Source organism: Buteo buteo, chromosome 11 (genome assembly GCF_964188355.1).
Source record: "Buteo buteo chromosome 11, bButBut1.hap1.1, whole genome shotgun sequence".
NCBI classification, from domain to species: Eukaryota; Metazoa; Chordata; class Aves; order Accipitriformes; family Accipitridae; genus Buteo; species Buteo buteo.
The window spans coordinates 32,990,592-33,004,583 of NC_134181.1; the positions used below are offsets into that span (position 1 = coordinate 32,990,592).

Here is a 13,992-nt window from a genome sequence, read left to right on the forward strand (position 1 = left end):
CCCTGTTACCTGGACTGGGCAAGATGCTTGTTATCTTGATTAAAGGGACAGCTGGGGAACAGGTTTGCCTTAGCAGAGGGGTCCTTTGAATGGTCTGCTGTTTTTTCTCATTGCTGAACTTCTGTGATCAGAGTCCCTTTGACAAAGGCAAATCTTCTCTAAAGTGATTCAGGAATGCAAATCATGCATGATCCAAACGGGTTTCTGTGCAGAATAGTAGTTGACTGCCATGTCTCAACATTTCTTGTTTTCTTGCTCAGACCATGACAGTTGTGGATGTTTTCCAAAACGATATCCTTCTCCCTCATTGGGGCGGATGGAAACTTGTTAAGCTCTCTGCAATTCCTGTCGTTGTTGCCATCCCTAGGAATAAAAAAATAATTTTGCCTTTTATCCTGTTGGTATTAGCGGTGCTGTTTGACTGACACAGAAGATTACTAATAAAAGACTGTTCACTGTTCAATTTGGTCCAGTCCTGCCAACCTCTCTCCTAGGGTAGCTGATTGTAGAGGCAGCTGTGAGATATACAGAAGTATCTCAAGAGTGAAGCAAGGGTGGAATCAGTAGCAATTCATAAAGGGACTTTTCCCACCCTGATCGGTAGGGAAAACAAAGTACTTGGGAGAAAATTGCATGGCTTCTTAATGCCGGTCATTTTAATATAGTACATTAAAATTAATGGGCATCCCAGTGACTCGACATGCTCTGAAAGTGCTGATGTGAAGAATCTAAAATATAGGTTTCTGTTTTGATTGCTGCAGCCTGGAGGTGAGAATTATATTAGCCTCGTGCTCACCTTCAGAGACTGCACAAGATTAAGACTTGTAAAGAGGGTCTGGCATTTTTCTGGGGCAGTGTGTCTGTTCTGCCATGCAGCTTTGACAGTCGCAAATACATCTTCTCCAATAAGCGTTTGCATTAGACTTAATATATTGAGTTAGGCACTGGTATATGGGCATTTTCTATCTGAAAATATTTTTATAAGAGAAACACGTAGGTTATGCTGCTTCTTAAGGGTGGGAGAAAGTGCTACAGTGAGAGGTTATAAACAACTCAACCTTGTTAAACTGTTTCTCTGCTGGAACCTGGGTCAGTGTTGACTCAGCCATGCTGTAAAAAAGTCAGTAGTGGTGCCACTGCTAGCAGCAGCTGCTGGGCGTTTCTGGGCTGTGCTCTTTGAGAATAAAAGAGAAAATACTACTTTCCTTCAGGGAAGAAAAGCAGAGCTTCTGAGCAGGGAATTTGCCTCTCAGCATTGCTGGGCACAGTATGATTTCGAAAAGAGCCGGTTAATTAAACTTATTAAATAAGGTGTTTGTTTGGTTTCCTTGTGAGGCCTTAACAAGCATTTCATTTGCGCTCCCCTTGTATATTGCACTCTTTTTGTTGGCATGTTAGGACAGTGATTGTTCTTGAGAGCTAAAGTCCAACTAAATGAAAGTCACTTTATAACTTGCAAGCAAAAACGTTTGTAAATGTGCTGAGAAACTTACTATTATAGACAAGTTGTCATTTGCTATTTGAAGAGCTGTATTTACTTCTCTGAACTCATTAGCATCTCCTATCAGGCCTGAATTTCTAAGAAAATTCTCCTGAAATGTTGCCTTAGGCTTCAGTGTGCCATTATGCCGTGGTTATTATCTGGCCAATAATGTTAATTCATTCAATCTCAAGAAAGAAGCTTGGCATTTGATTTAAGCCATGCCTCTAGTCAGACCAGGATGTATAAAAAGTCAGTGTGCAAAAGTGCTCTTGCCTTTAGGTACAAGCACGTGTTTTACATACTAATTATTGGATGCCTGTTCCCTAGGTGGAGAGTATGTGTGTGAAACCATATTTACATAAGTAAATCCCAAGTGTATATATATTCCTTTCAGGAAATGACCTCTTTTCAGCAAAGTGCTAATGCATGTGCTTAAGCCTCTTTATAGCCAATAGGAGGTATTCATGAGCTTGAAGTAAGATTTAAAAAAAAAAATTTTTTTTAAATTGTTTTCTTGAATCAGAGCATAAATGTGAACATAAGTGTACTGATTTACTTTATTGTATAATGTATAGGTAACTGGGAATCCTCAGTTTCATGTTAGATGTGAACTAGAACAAGAATCATAGAAACTGGAAATACAGAATCTATTAAGTCCTAAAAAAGAGTCTAAGGATGCACAGCTAGAGGATTGATTCATTTGCACAAGAAGTACATATGTGCAAGAAAGTATTGAATGTGAGCAGATATTAAAGGTGCATGGAGTTACCAGAATTTTAGGTACTTAAGTGGTGTTGGAACACAAATGCAAGCACAGTTGTACATCCAGAGGTTGGTGTAGCACCTGCTTTGGTTCTGCTCTTCTTTGTACTATAATCATGTGCTACATCCTTGTTTTAGTTACACTGATGTGGAAATTGATCGAGGCTCTTTATTTTGCATATTGTTTCATTCCAATTTTAAATTGTTCAAGCAGTGAGGTTTTTTTAATATCTTATTTTGAAAGTTCCATAGCACGGCATACTGTAGTGTTATGGAAAACTTCCTAAATTTTCTTTTTCTTAATTTCATTGCATTAGTGCTAGCTAAGCACACAGCAGGGACTTGCATTATGTTGAATTATATCTGCATGGAGTTTTTTAAGTGGTTAATATCTCTTTTGGATATAACACTTTTAAAACGGAGATAGTGCTATTAATATTCTAATTTACTTTGTTTTCATATTTGGTAGTAGATCTTAAAGTTTATTGGACACTGTACTTACCTAGTAAAATACCCAGCAGTTGTGTGTGTGTATATATGTATATAAATGTCTGTTCAAGCATGCTTCTAAATGCTTGACTGTCTGTTATAGGGGAACTAAGTATTTGTATGAAACGAAGTAATAAACAGCACACCATTATGTTTTCTTAAATGGCTAAATATTAGTAAGTATTGACAAACTCGGTTCACTGAGGTGAAAGGATGGGGATTTATTGAGAATTGGGATTTCGTACTGCATTTTTCTTTTTAAACTCTACTGATAAAGCAGTAGTTCAGCATCACTGGAAAGGTGGCTTGTAAGGAATAGCTAGAAACTCTGTGAATAATGGCAAATTTGCTAGAAGTGTTGGTATACAAACTTTCCTGGGTAGAGTTTTCAACGTCGTGCCCCTCTGCAGTAAATAATCTCTGAGCTGTTGTTCATAACTGTGGTTAGGGTCATGCCTGTTTGAGGCAGTTAGTCAAGAGGCAAATAAGTAAATGAAAGTTTGGAATCTTCAGAGTATGATCACACCATTGAAGAGGTGTCAGAGATTTGTTGTGCTGAATCCCAATTTTACTCAAGGCTTTGGTAAACCCTATGATTTACTCATATGCTGCATGCCAGTTTGTGCTGCCGCGCTAAGATTTTGGCAGTAGTTCACATCTGGCAGACTCCACTAGATGTGTCCTAGCTATTTTGAGAGAGACAAAAAGCATATTATGATAAAAGATGTAAAAGTAAAATAGCAACAAGTTGAGAGAACTTAAGTGCGTAAAGACAGTAATTGAAAATCATCTAATATGGATGTTAAAAAGCTAAACTGAGGATGTAAGAGAAAGCAAACACGTATTGTGGGTGACTTAAAATAATACTTTTCCATCAGTTTGAAGGAGACATTTACTGTGTACGAGGTAGATTGGATACCAAAGAAGAAAGCTGATTTGGTGAAAGGAAAGCTGCGTAGCACAAATCAGACCTTGCCTTTGCTGTCAGGAATATCACTTCATTTCCTTCTTTCTTTACCTGTCTCTTATCCACTGTGATTGTCATTTAGTTGGTGAAAGACTTCATCCTCATTTGGCCACTTTGTCCAGTGGGACCTTTTTATTTGCTTAGTATCTAAACGCTACTGTGATATAAATACACGTAATATTTGCTGGTGCTGTAAGGTGTTAACTTAAGGTGTTTGGCTGAAATTTGAGTGCTCTGTCCTTCATAGTGATAAGCATTAACTTTCTGGCTAGAAAACTTGCTTTTGTCTAGTTCAAACTCTTGTTCTGACTTGCTCTTACAGGCCCGAGTCCTTTATATTTTATTCAGTCTTCCCTACAGACTCAGTACCCTAGCAAAACAGTTTCACAGTGTTCAGCTCTTCAAGCAGTTGTACTGTTTTGTGTTCTGTGGACTGGCTCAGGCTCTAGTGACAGATGTGACCCCTTTGAAACAGGGACGGACAAATGGTGCATTGAAAGTTCATAGCTTCTGCAGTCTCCTCACTTAGAGGTATCTGGTAAAAGCCTGCGGATGCATCTAGCTTTGGAAATAATTTCAGTCCAGTAGTGCCTGTGTCTGTTTTAGTTAGCAAATGGAAATACTCTCTCTTTATCTATTTGTTCACATTTTTTTGGGTCAATACACAGCCTCAGGTCACCATTTTTCTTTTCAACTGTATCTAGTGAAATGACCCAGTGAGTCTACTCTTCTATTTTCTTTCCTGTTCTAAAGCATATTAATCTATTTAGCTTGAATTCCATAAACAAAGTGTCATCCCCATCACTAAAATTACAGGCATCTTTGCAGCACTGGTCAATTAGGTGAACTTTTCTTCAGGGAAGTACATTTTGACTAAGTGGTTCTTTGCCACTACGCTTAAGAAATGTGCTAATGTCTTCCTATTGCATCACTGACATCTTGGGTCAGTAACTTTCTGCTTGGAGACAACCTTTTCTGGCACTTCTTTTGCTTGAATAACACTGATCATACTAATCGTAGTTCCACTGTCATTATCAAAAGCATTCTCTTACAACTGTGCAGTTTAGCAGCTTGACAGATGTAAAGAGCTAGACAAGTCTCCATAAGTGGACACTTCTTTTATTATGTACTGCAGTAAGAATTTGATCTTGCCATCCGCCTGTGTTACAAGTGTCATGTGTAAAGTTAAACACTTTTTTGTTAATTGTTTCTTCTCACATAATATTTTCCATTTTCTTCTACAATTGTTATAAAGTTTCTATAATTTTCTAGAAGGATAGTGAGAAAATGTTAATATTTTTATAATAAATACATTAATGTCTGTCGCTACCAGAATTTTTGCATTTGGTGCTTTTAGTTATGTATTCCTCTTTAAGATCAGGAAGCACAAACCTGCTGCAAGGGGAGACTCTAAGTGAACTGCCCTTTTCAATACTATGAAGCAAACACTAAGCCCCAAAACAGTGGTTAGGAATTTGACATTTATATGAAAACTTTGAAGTTAAATAAGAATGTAAGGGGGGCGGGCTTGCTTAATAATGAAAAAAGACTTTGAAAAAAGTTTATGCTTTTTGGATGGAAAAAAAAGACTTAATGGTCTCCTGAGACCATCTGAAAGTCAGTTTCTCTGTACATGAAGAGGAAATCTTAAGTAAATAAAAGGTAAGCTGATATCCCATGATACTGATGCAACAGAGGGCTTGGTCCACTAGATTCTGCTCGTTAGCTGCAACATGCAGTCACAGAGTATAGATGTTGAAATATATCTACCAAAACATCTAATGTTGTATTACTTATATAATTGCTGTATTTTTCTGCTTGATAAAATTTTTCAGCTGAGCAGTTCTTCATCTGAAAATATTTCTGAAACTGATATAATTTACAAAACAATTTATTTTTAAAATTGTGCTTGCATCTAAAACTTACTTAGATAATTTAATATTTTTTGTGAAGTTAACTATTTCACATAAAATTATCATTTTGACTTATAGTAAATGTACTCAAATACAAACTGATAATAGCATGGATACTCTGCAGAGTACATCATTAGTATTTTTCTTTAATACTGTTTTGGTATTACAAAAATGAACCAGCTCTTTTTAACTGTTTTGAAGATTTGCCATTCCAAATGACTTTTGAAAAGCATTTTAACTCTACTTAACAATTTAATTTTTTTTTCTTCTGATTGAGAATGAAAGTACATTTCAAAATATTAGTTTCTGTCCTTGTGAAATTCCATTTTCTAACCAGTTGTATTGCCTGAGGGTGCAGTTCCTTACCAGCTTGAGCCAATGTAAATTGATGCTGCCAGGTTTCTGCCCTCTCCCAAACTGAGCAACCCAACTCTCTTTTTGCGCCAACTCTGGCATGCCTCTAATTCCTCTGTAAGCTGGTTCAGGGAGATAAAGCACATAAAATACTTTTTTTTTTTTTTTTTTTTTTTATATATTTAAGATAAGTTTGTATCACCTTGGGATCAATTTAGTTCTTGTATAAGCAAAAAAGAGGATGGGCCCAGTGCGGGAGGGACAGCTTGAACAACTATGGTACTGCAGCCTAGCGCTTGTAGTGGTATGGCTTTAATTTGTTCGTGGGACACTAAAAAAAGAGATTGTTATGGGAGTTGCTTACGTTATATATCCAAAGCAGGATATTAAACACTGAGAGGTTAGAGAACATGAGAGGCACTTGGTAAATGACGCAGCTTTGATTTCTGTATTGGGTGTTTTTCTTCATTTTGCTGATTCTGTATAATTTTGAACAAATAGAAGTGAGGCTTACGTTAATGTATCACCATTTCCTCATGCAGGTAGAATGCACTTTTTGATGCTTAAGATAAAACTATTTTCCTGAACTCATACCAAACCAAATACACACCATGATCACCCCCCCCCAAAAAGCCCAAAATCCCAACTTTCTTGCACTATTATTACAAACAGGACTGGTAGCGCTGCTTCTTATTAGGATTGCCATTAAAAGAGATTGGTTTTAGTTTCTTATAAATTCCCCAACCATTAACTGTTTCAGCTAAAATATTCCATGCCAAGCATCTGCCTTAGATTGAATACATCTTTTTCTTTTCCAAAACTTCAGCCAAGAGTTCAGTGGTTTACAAGAACAGAGCTAGTGGAGGGGGGGAGGAACTGTGGATTTTCCTTTGTTTAAAAATAGTTGCTGACCTCTTCTTTGAGAAGCACTGATACCCCAGTGGAACTTGCCAGGAGGAGACTTGTGAGATCGTTGAGAAAACAGTCCATGGTTGATTTGATGGGATGTCAAGTTAGCAACATCTGAAATAATGAATTTGCTTATGACAAGGAAAGATTTGATGTGTCCTTACAGCTGAATTTTATGAAAATTGCTATGCATTGCACATATGCCATGTCAGGGTGAGCTCTCCTTCCCTTGCAATTACAGATCTTCACTGCAGAAGTCTGACCTGGGCAAAGCATAAGAGCTGTGGGTAGGGGCAGTGTCCATCCTTGTGCTCTCTGTGCTCCATCCCCTTCCCTAGCTGCAGAGGAGATTTCTGGAAGAGGAAACTGCCTAATAGGAATAAAGAAAGGACAAAACTGGAGCTTGAGGTGGGGGCCGAAATGGGCAAAAGGAGCATGGTGCAGGAAAGTATGGTCTGAACATTGGCAAGGACAAGAATCAGTTTGGGGACAGATGGGAGGGAGAGTCAAGCTTTCTGGGTAAGGAGGACGAAGACTAATTGGAGGAAGAGTGACAATGGAAGGTGGTGTGGAAGAAAAAGTGAGGATGCGGGTTTGCAGAAAGATGAGAACCTTGGGAGAGAAACACTAAGGAAAGATGAAGGTTGTATAAGGGAATGTCTGAGGAAGCTGGAGGCTAGAACTGGAGTGACAAATTCACAGAAATATATTGGGGAGCATACACGGGTTTCAGTTGTGTTGATGGAAATAAGGATTCAGGCTTGAACAAAATGTTCAAGTACATAGCTGCTAGAGTATGGTTTTTTTGGCAGATCCTGGGATGCAGAATGTGTTCCTGTAGTAGTGGTGTATTGTATATAGAGGAGAAATAGAGTTAGACAGGTGTGGCGCAGGCCTACTGTAATGTCCTCTGTTCCAATGCCCATTGTAACCAGGTAGAACCTTCCTGTTGCCATCAGTGGCTATGGAGTCAGGCCTAGCTGTTTTCTCATTTAATTAATGATTTTAATTCTTGTTGTCTGCAGCTGAATTACTCTGTCAATCATTGTACAATGCCATTAGACTTGTCTTGAGACAGTGAAACCTAACTGACAAGTGGCCTGTATTTACTGGGCTGTTATAGCATGTTTGTTACATACACTGATCTCTAGTGTTTGCTCGGTTGTTGGTGTGTATGAGCTGGTGGAGAAAGTAATTATGCCTTATCAATCTTTATTCTTTTAAACCTGATTAATTTTGCATGACTTGGTGTGGTGTTTTTTCTTTTTAACTTCATATCTCTGTAGAAAGAGCCAGAATGTTTGTTTCTGCTCTGTAGAATCAAATGACCTATCACTCTGCTGGCATGAAATAAAGAGTAGCAAATACAACAAATAACTACTGTGGAGAAGGTAATATAGTATTGACTTCTCAGTACCTGTTTATTTTCACTGATTGGAACATCAGGGAAAAGGGAGATTGAAATTGGCTGCCCCTTAGTGAGGGTGGATACCTGCTTGTGAATAGCATTAGCCTGAAAACTCAGGAGAGTTTCAGTTTTGCAACAGATTTATGTAAAAACTTGTAGAGGAACAATTTGTATTACACTTTTGTCATATTTACTAGTAACTTTAGGTTGTCATTCCTCACGTTTCTGCATTTTTTAATGATGAGTTTAATTTAGGATTTCTTTCTTACCTGCTTTGTTCTTCTGGTGGGTACTCTGAAACTTGATAACGTGTTTAACAGCTCCAGGTGTGCAGTATTCAACTGTTTAGATGGAAAAGATGCTTCTCTGTGTGTATAGCTGTAATTTGGGATTTGGACTTGTCATACAGAGTATGGGTAGTACAACTAGAAAAGGCTCCACATTTTCTGGAGACAGCATCTGTGCTATAAAATGCTTGTTCAGTGAATTTCTATGTGACATGCTTTGGCACTAGTAGCCAAAGGGAACTGCACATGCCTAATGTAAGTGTAAAGCCCATGCCTCTTGGAAAAGCTGATGTGACATTACATGAGTTTGTGATTATTCTTGACTGGGTCTCTTGTGTCTGTTCTGGTATGTCTTTATTGTATATCTTTGAATCTTAGTCTTTTAGATGGCAAAGCTTACTATTAAAAAATAATAAATTGTGTTTTATTTGGCATAGTGACTAATCATTATATTTCCCATCTTTTATAGGTGTTCCAAAAGACAGTCTTTTATGAGAGATGCTATTGAGCTTGTACTGTTTTAAATGCCTTTGTGCTTCTGTTGTTCATAATCATCCCATTGACAATTTCAGAAGGAAATCTATTAAAAGAATTCAGAAATAGGGAACTCTGTTCCCATAGATTTATGCTTAGCCTGCCCTCTTGTCACTCCCTCTTAGTGAGAAAAGGTTGGTTTTTTTTAATGGGAAGAGCAAGAAATTGTAAGTAGGGTTCCGTTTTAATTATCTCTCCAGCTGTACATGCAAATGTGAATGCTTAGGTAACCTCTCAGATTTAATTTGTTCATCTGTAAAATGGGAATAACTATAGCACTTGATTACCTTTTTGTTATAATGTGGGTAGGAAAAATATATTCTTCTTTGGGGTAAAATTGCAAGCTCTTTTTACAATATCTGCAATAGATACATATTTATAATGTGCATTATTACTGTTTCATTTTTACCCAGGGAAAAAAACCACTCTGATACAAGATCAGTAGCACATGATGGTACTCAGCAATTCACTGGAGTTGCTCGTTAGTCATATTTTTTATATTGATTCCATAAGCTAATGTGTTGTGCTTTGGAACGTCAGCAAACTAGTAGAAAGAATTTTTCCAATTCTGTGTGACATAATGGAATTAGTATATTCTCTTTTTTCCTTCAGAGTGTCATGAGCAGTCTGGAGATGAAAGGAGGGTGCTGACTGGTCTTGAAAGACAAACACTTGTCCGGAAACACCTATAGTGCAATGTCCATCTGGAAGGTCTTACTTTATTACATTATACAGTTATTTGAAGAACCATAGATTCATGGTGTTGTCTTGGCTATTTCATGGATTAAAGTTGGATGTCACTATATTTCAGGCTCAAAGCTTCACAAGTCCTCAAAGCTTCAGGCTTCCATTGAACTTTAGTCTTGGTTTTGAAAATTCATTTAGAATTAAATTAGCTGTAGTGATGAAACTGTGGCACTTTAATAGGAATCATCAGATGACATTTAAACACGATCACGTAGTGCAGTAATGTCAGAACTGGTTTGGGGTAAAAATCATGCCGTAGGCGATATTGTTCAGGAAAGTCATGAAATGCAAATAGTTTATTTGAAGAGTACGTATATTGATTTGTTTTGTTTGTGGAGAGGAAAAGGGTCCACTTCTGTCAGTAGCACAGATGTGTAAAGTTGGAGTTGAATCTAAAGTTCTGAGTGCCTATAAAATTTTGGATCCTGATGTAGACCCCGAAATGGGTCTCTCAACTTCGTATATTGAATCAAACTAACAGTGGTCCAGACCCACTTAAACTTTAGGAATGTTCTGACCTTTTTTGTGCTTCGTGGCTCTTGCACCTACTGTCTTCTGTTTATCATTTAATAAGAGTATGTCAAATTGAAGGCTTGGGTTGCCAGTGCTTATTAGTTTCTCTTGACTTTTTGTAGTTCATTATTTTATGACTCTGGAATTTTCTGAAATTAAATATTAGATTTTAATGTTAGAACCCATACATGAGTAACTGCCAAGACACTGGCATAAGCTGTTAGCTGATCAAGTTCTAGCTCTTGTAATGAAGCAAATTCTGCTCAGTGGGCACTCTGTCATGCCCTGTGTATTGCAAGTGAAATCCTGGTCCTACTTATTTCAGTAGGAGTCTTTTCATTCATCAAGACTTCAACCCACATATATATATTGCTCTGTATATATATCTCTAACAATTCATGGTTGCTTGGTAAAGTGTATTCAGTCCACCTCGTTTTACCATGCAATTTCTCTTCCTATGAAGGGAAACAGATTTGATGAAGAATACATTAGTGTCTTATTCACAGGCAAAGAATAGTCTTGTAGGGATTCTTCTTTTACAGCATTTACATATTCCTTTGCTGGAAGAGGGGGGGCTAGTTCCTGATGCCAGATGTAATTTGGCACTGCTAGAGCCTGTCAGAGTTGAAGTGATATTTTTCTTTCTTTTTCTGCTAATTATTCTATGTTTATAAATGATAAGTGCAGTTCAAATAGTTCTGTTTCAGCATCTTTCATGGGAGGATGGTTAAAACCATTCATCTTAGTTCATGTGTTCAAATAATTTAAAGTACATTTAATCCAGATTATTTTGCTGTTACAAGTAGAGGCATTTAAAATATGTTTATCCTTGGTTACTTATTTCTTTAGAAGTGAAAACTAACATAATAATACGTAACCAGAATTTTCAGTTATTCTGCCCTGTGTTTTGCAGTAACCCTGCACAGCTTCCGGAGGCAGTGAAACTCAGATGTTTTGGTGGAAGTTTTGTCTGAAGTTTTATCAGCAAAGCAGTTGTTCATTTCATCTATGGCTTTATTGAATAATAGTTCGTGTAGTAGTTTCTGTCTTCATCTAATGCTGAGTACTCCTGAATGTTAGTATTCTTTCCACCTGATAGAGGTGAGTTATACGAAGAGGAGGGATGGAGGGTGGAAAGAAAGGGCAATATTTTCATTAGTAGACTATAGAGTTTGAATGTTTTAGTTCTTACTGGTGGTTGGGGCTTAAAACTCACTTCATTTTGGGGTGTCAGTATTATTGTTCCAGTTATTGTTACTGGTGATCTAGTTAATGGTCTTAGGTGTTCAGGAGGGTGATTCATCTGACCAAATGTACATGTCTGCTTTAGAGTGAGCTGATTTTCTCTCTGGGTTTCAGCTGAAAGTGTTGTCTGTATCTTTGACTGTGGTGAGAACAACTACTTATCTATACATAGATGTTGATATTGCAGCATAGTAAGTATAGGTGAGATTAATTCAGCCCTTATAGACTTATTTTTCAAAGAGTACATGGCCCTGTAGCAAAGCCATCCCACTTGCACAGATTCAAACTCTAACTTAAGTATATAAGTTAAGATCCTAAATTGCTCTATGTTCCTATGATCATAGAAGAGTAACAAATGCTTCCAGAGGGTGATTCAGACTGATGCGATATTTTGACTCCAGAAGGGCCTTTATTCTTCCATCATCAAAGTCTTGGACAAGTAAGGTCCATTTTTAGATGCCTCAGTTATGTAGGATGAATCTGGGTATATGTGACTGAAGTTGGACATGCAACTGAAAATCCCCAAAGCTTGAAAAGTAATGAAACACACCAGTTAGTACTTCTGTGCATTAAATGCCATAGCTGGACGGAGCTGGAAAGCTCCCCTTTTCTGTTACCTCTGCTATGTTTTTTGGGTTTGGTTATCCAAAGCTGTTACTCCAATATATGTCATCCAACCTTCCACTCTTTTAGAAAGCAAGTTGTAGGTTGCTAGGCTATGATTTTGTTAATTTCTAATCATCTTTGAAGAAATATACTTGGACTTATATTGAAATTTAAATTCTGTACTAACATGGCACAAAAGTAAATAGCACGCTACATAGGCACAGGGTGAATATGACACACCCCCCTCCCACCCCGTTGTAATTTTGAATTTGTCTCACCACATTTCAGATTTTAGCTCCTCTTAACTGAAAATGAAATTAAACAGTGTGAGCTTTTGGGAAACTGTTTTGAAGAAACAGAAAATGCAAACCATATGGTATACTCACAATGTGAAGAGTTAGTGAAGAAATCTTTCTTCATTGGAAAAACGAACTCTAGTGGGTTTACTAAACAACATTTCAAAGCCGTTTGAGATGAAAGGTCTGTGGTCTAACTCATTGCATATGTGATATTTCCTGACGGATTGGTGTTATATTGAAAAAGAAGTCAGGAAAGTGCGGTAAAATTGAGGGTTTTTTTTGTCTGATCTGGTAGTTTAAAAAATGAGTTTAATCATAATTTTCTATCTAAAAAGTGGCAGATATCTGTATATCAGAAAATCACATCTAGATTAACTATTCAACACTTTTCACTATAACACCCTTTGAAAACAGGACTTTCTCAAGCTGTAACAGTTGTAGCTGAAGTTTTCCATGCTGCATATTTTCTGACTGATTTGGAGAAGTTTCTGTGAAGTGGCTCAGTTGTTTCTGAGAACAAAGCCAGCTAGAAATCCTGAGTTCTAGCCAGCTAGAATCATTTCCATGAGCAGCACTAGTTGGGTTAAATCCTGTGATTTTCACTGTTAGAGGCAAAGATGGATGGTGTTTTCCTTAATCTTTCTTTCTGAAGTGATGATGATGTATGAATGCTAGCATTCATTTTTACTAAGTAAGATTCATGACTGCAGATAACTCCTGCAAACATGTCCCTGCATTAGAAAAAGGCACATAAAAAAGGGGATAAAAATATTTTTGAAGCTGTATAGCTTTTGGTCTAATTCCATGAAAAATCTATTCAAAGTTGCCAGACTTCTAAGTCTGAAAATTGGGTTTAGTCTATTCTTAATGCAGAATTGAGAGGGTGGCAGCAGCATTATACTGAGAATCTTGTCTTTGTGGAGCACACTGCATCTCTGATACCAGAGCTGCATATGGATTTTCTTGGGTATGTTCCTCTTTAACTGTCATAAGCCCAGTTTAACTGTCATGGGCAGTTTCCAGGGCAAAAGCTGTGGAGCCACAGAGGCTCTTGCACACTCTCAGAATGCCTCCTTCCTCTATTCTATTTCATGCAGAAAAGGAGGAGGAAGCAATCTCGGGGCATGACAAGGGTTAAGGAACAGGTGGTTATCTACAGGACTGCTGTCTCATTTTGTACACAGGATGGATAGCTTCCTGGGAAAAAATCCCAGTTTTTGTACTGAAGGAGGTTATTGTCTGTGGACTTCTGCTTCATTTGTTACAGAAGCTGGAAGGTGTGTAGATGTAACAGGCTCAGCCTGGGTTTAACTTTTGAATCTATACAGAGAGGAACTTTGGCATTTTTGAGTATAAACAGCCTCTGTGGCTGTCACTGTTTTTCATACTTGGTGTTGGTGACAGCATCCTAGAACATATTTTTAATAGCCCTTCAAAGACCACAAGATTGTCCTCATGAGCCAAATGCAAACTACA

The 13,992-nt window shown here is 37.5% G+C and overlaps 1 protein-coding gene across 1 annotated transcript in view; it reads left to right on the plus strand.

The window, feature by feature from the left end:
- TMEM132C (transmembrane protein 132C) overlaps positions 1-13,992 on the plus strand; it is a 223,156-nt gene that overhangs the window by 1,098 nt on the left and 208,066 nt on the right. The window lies entirely within an intron of this gene.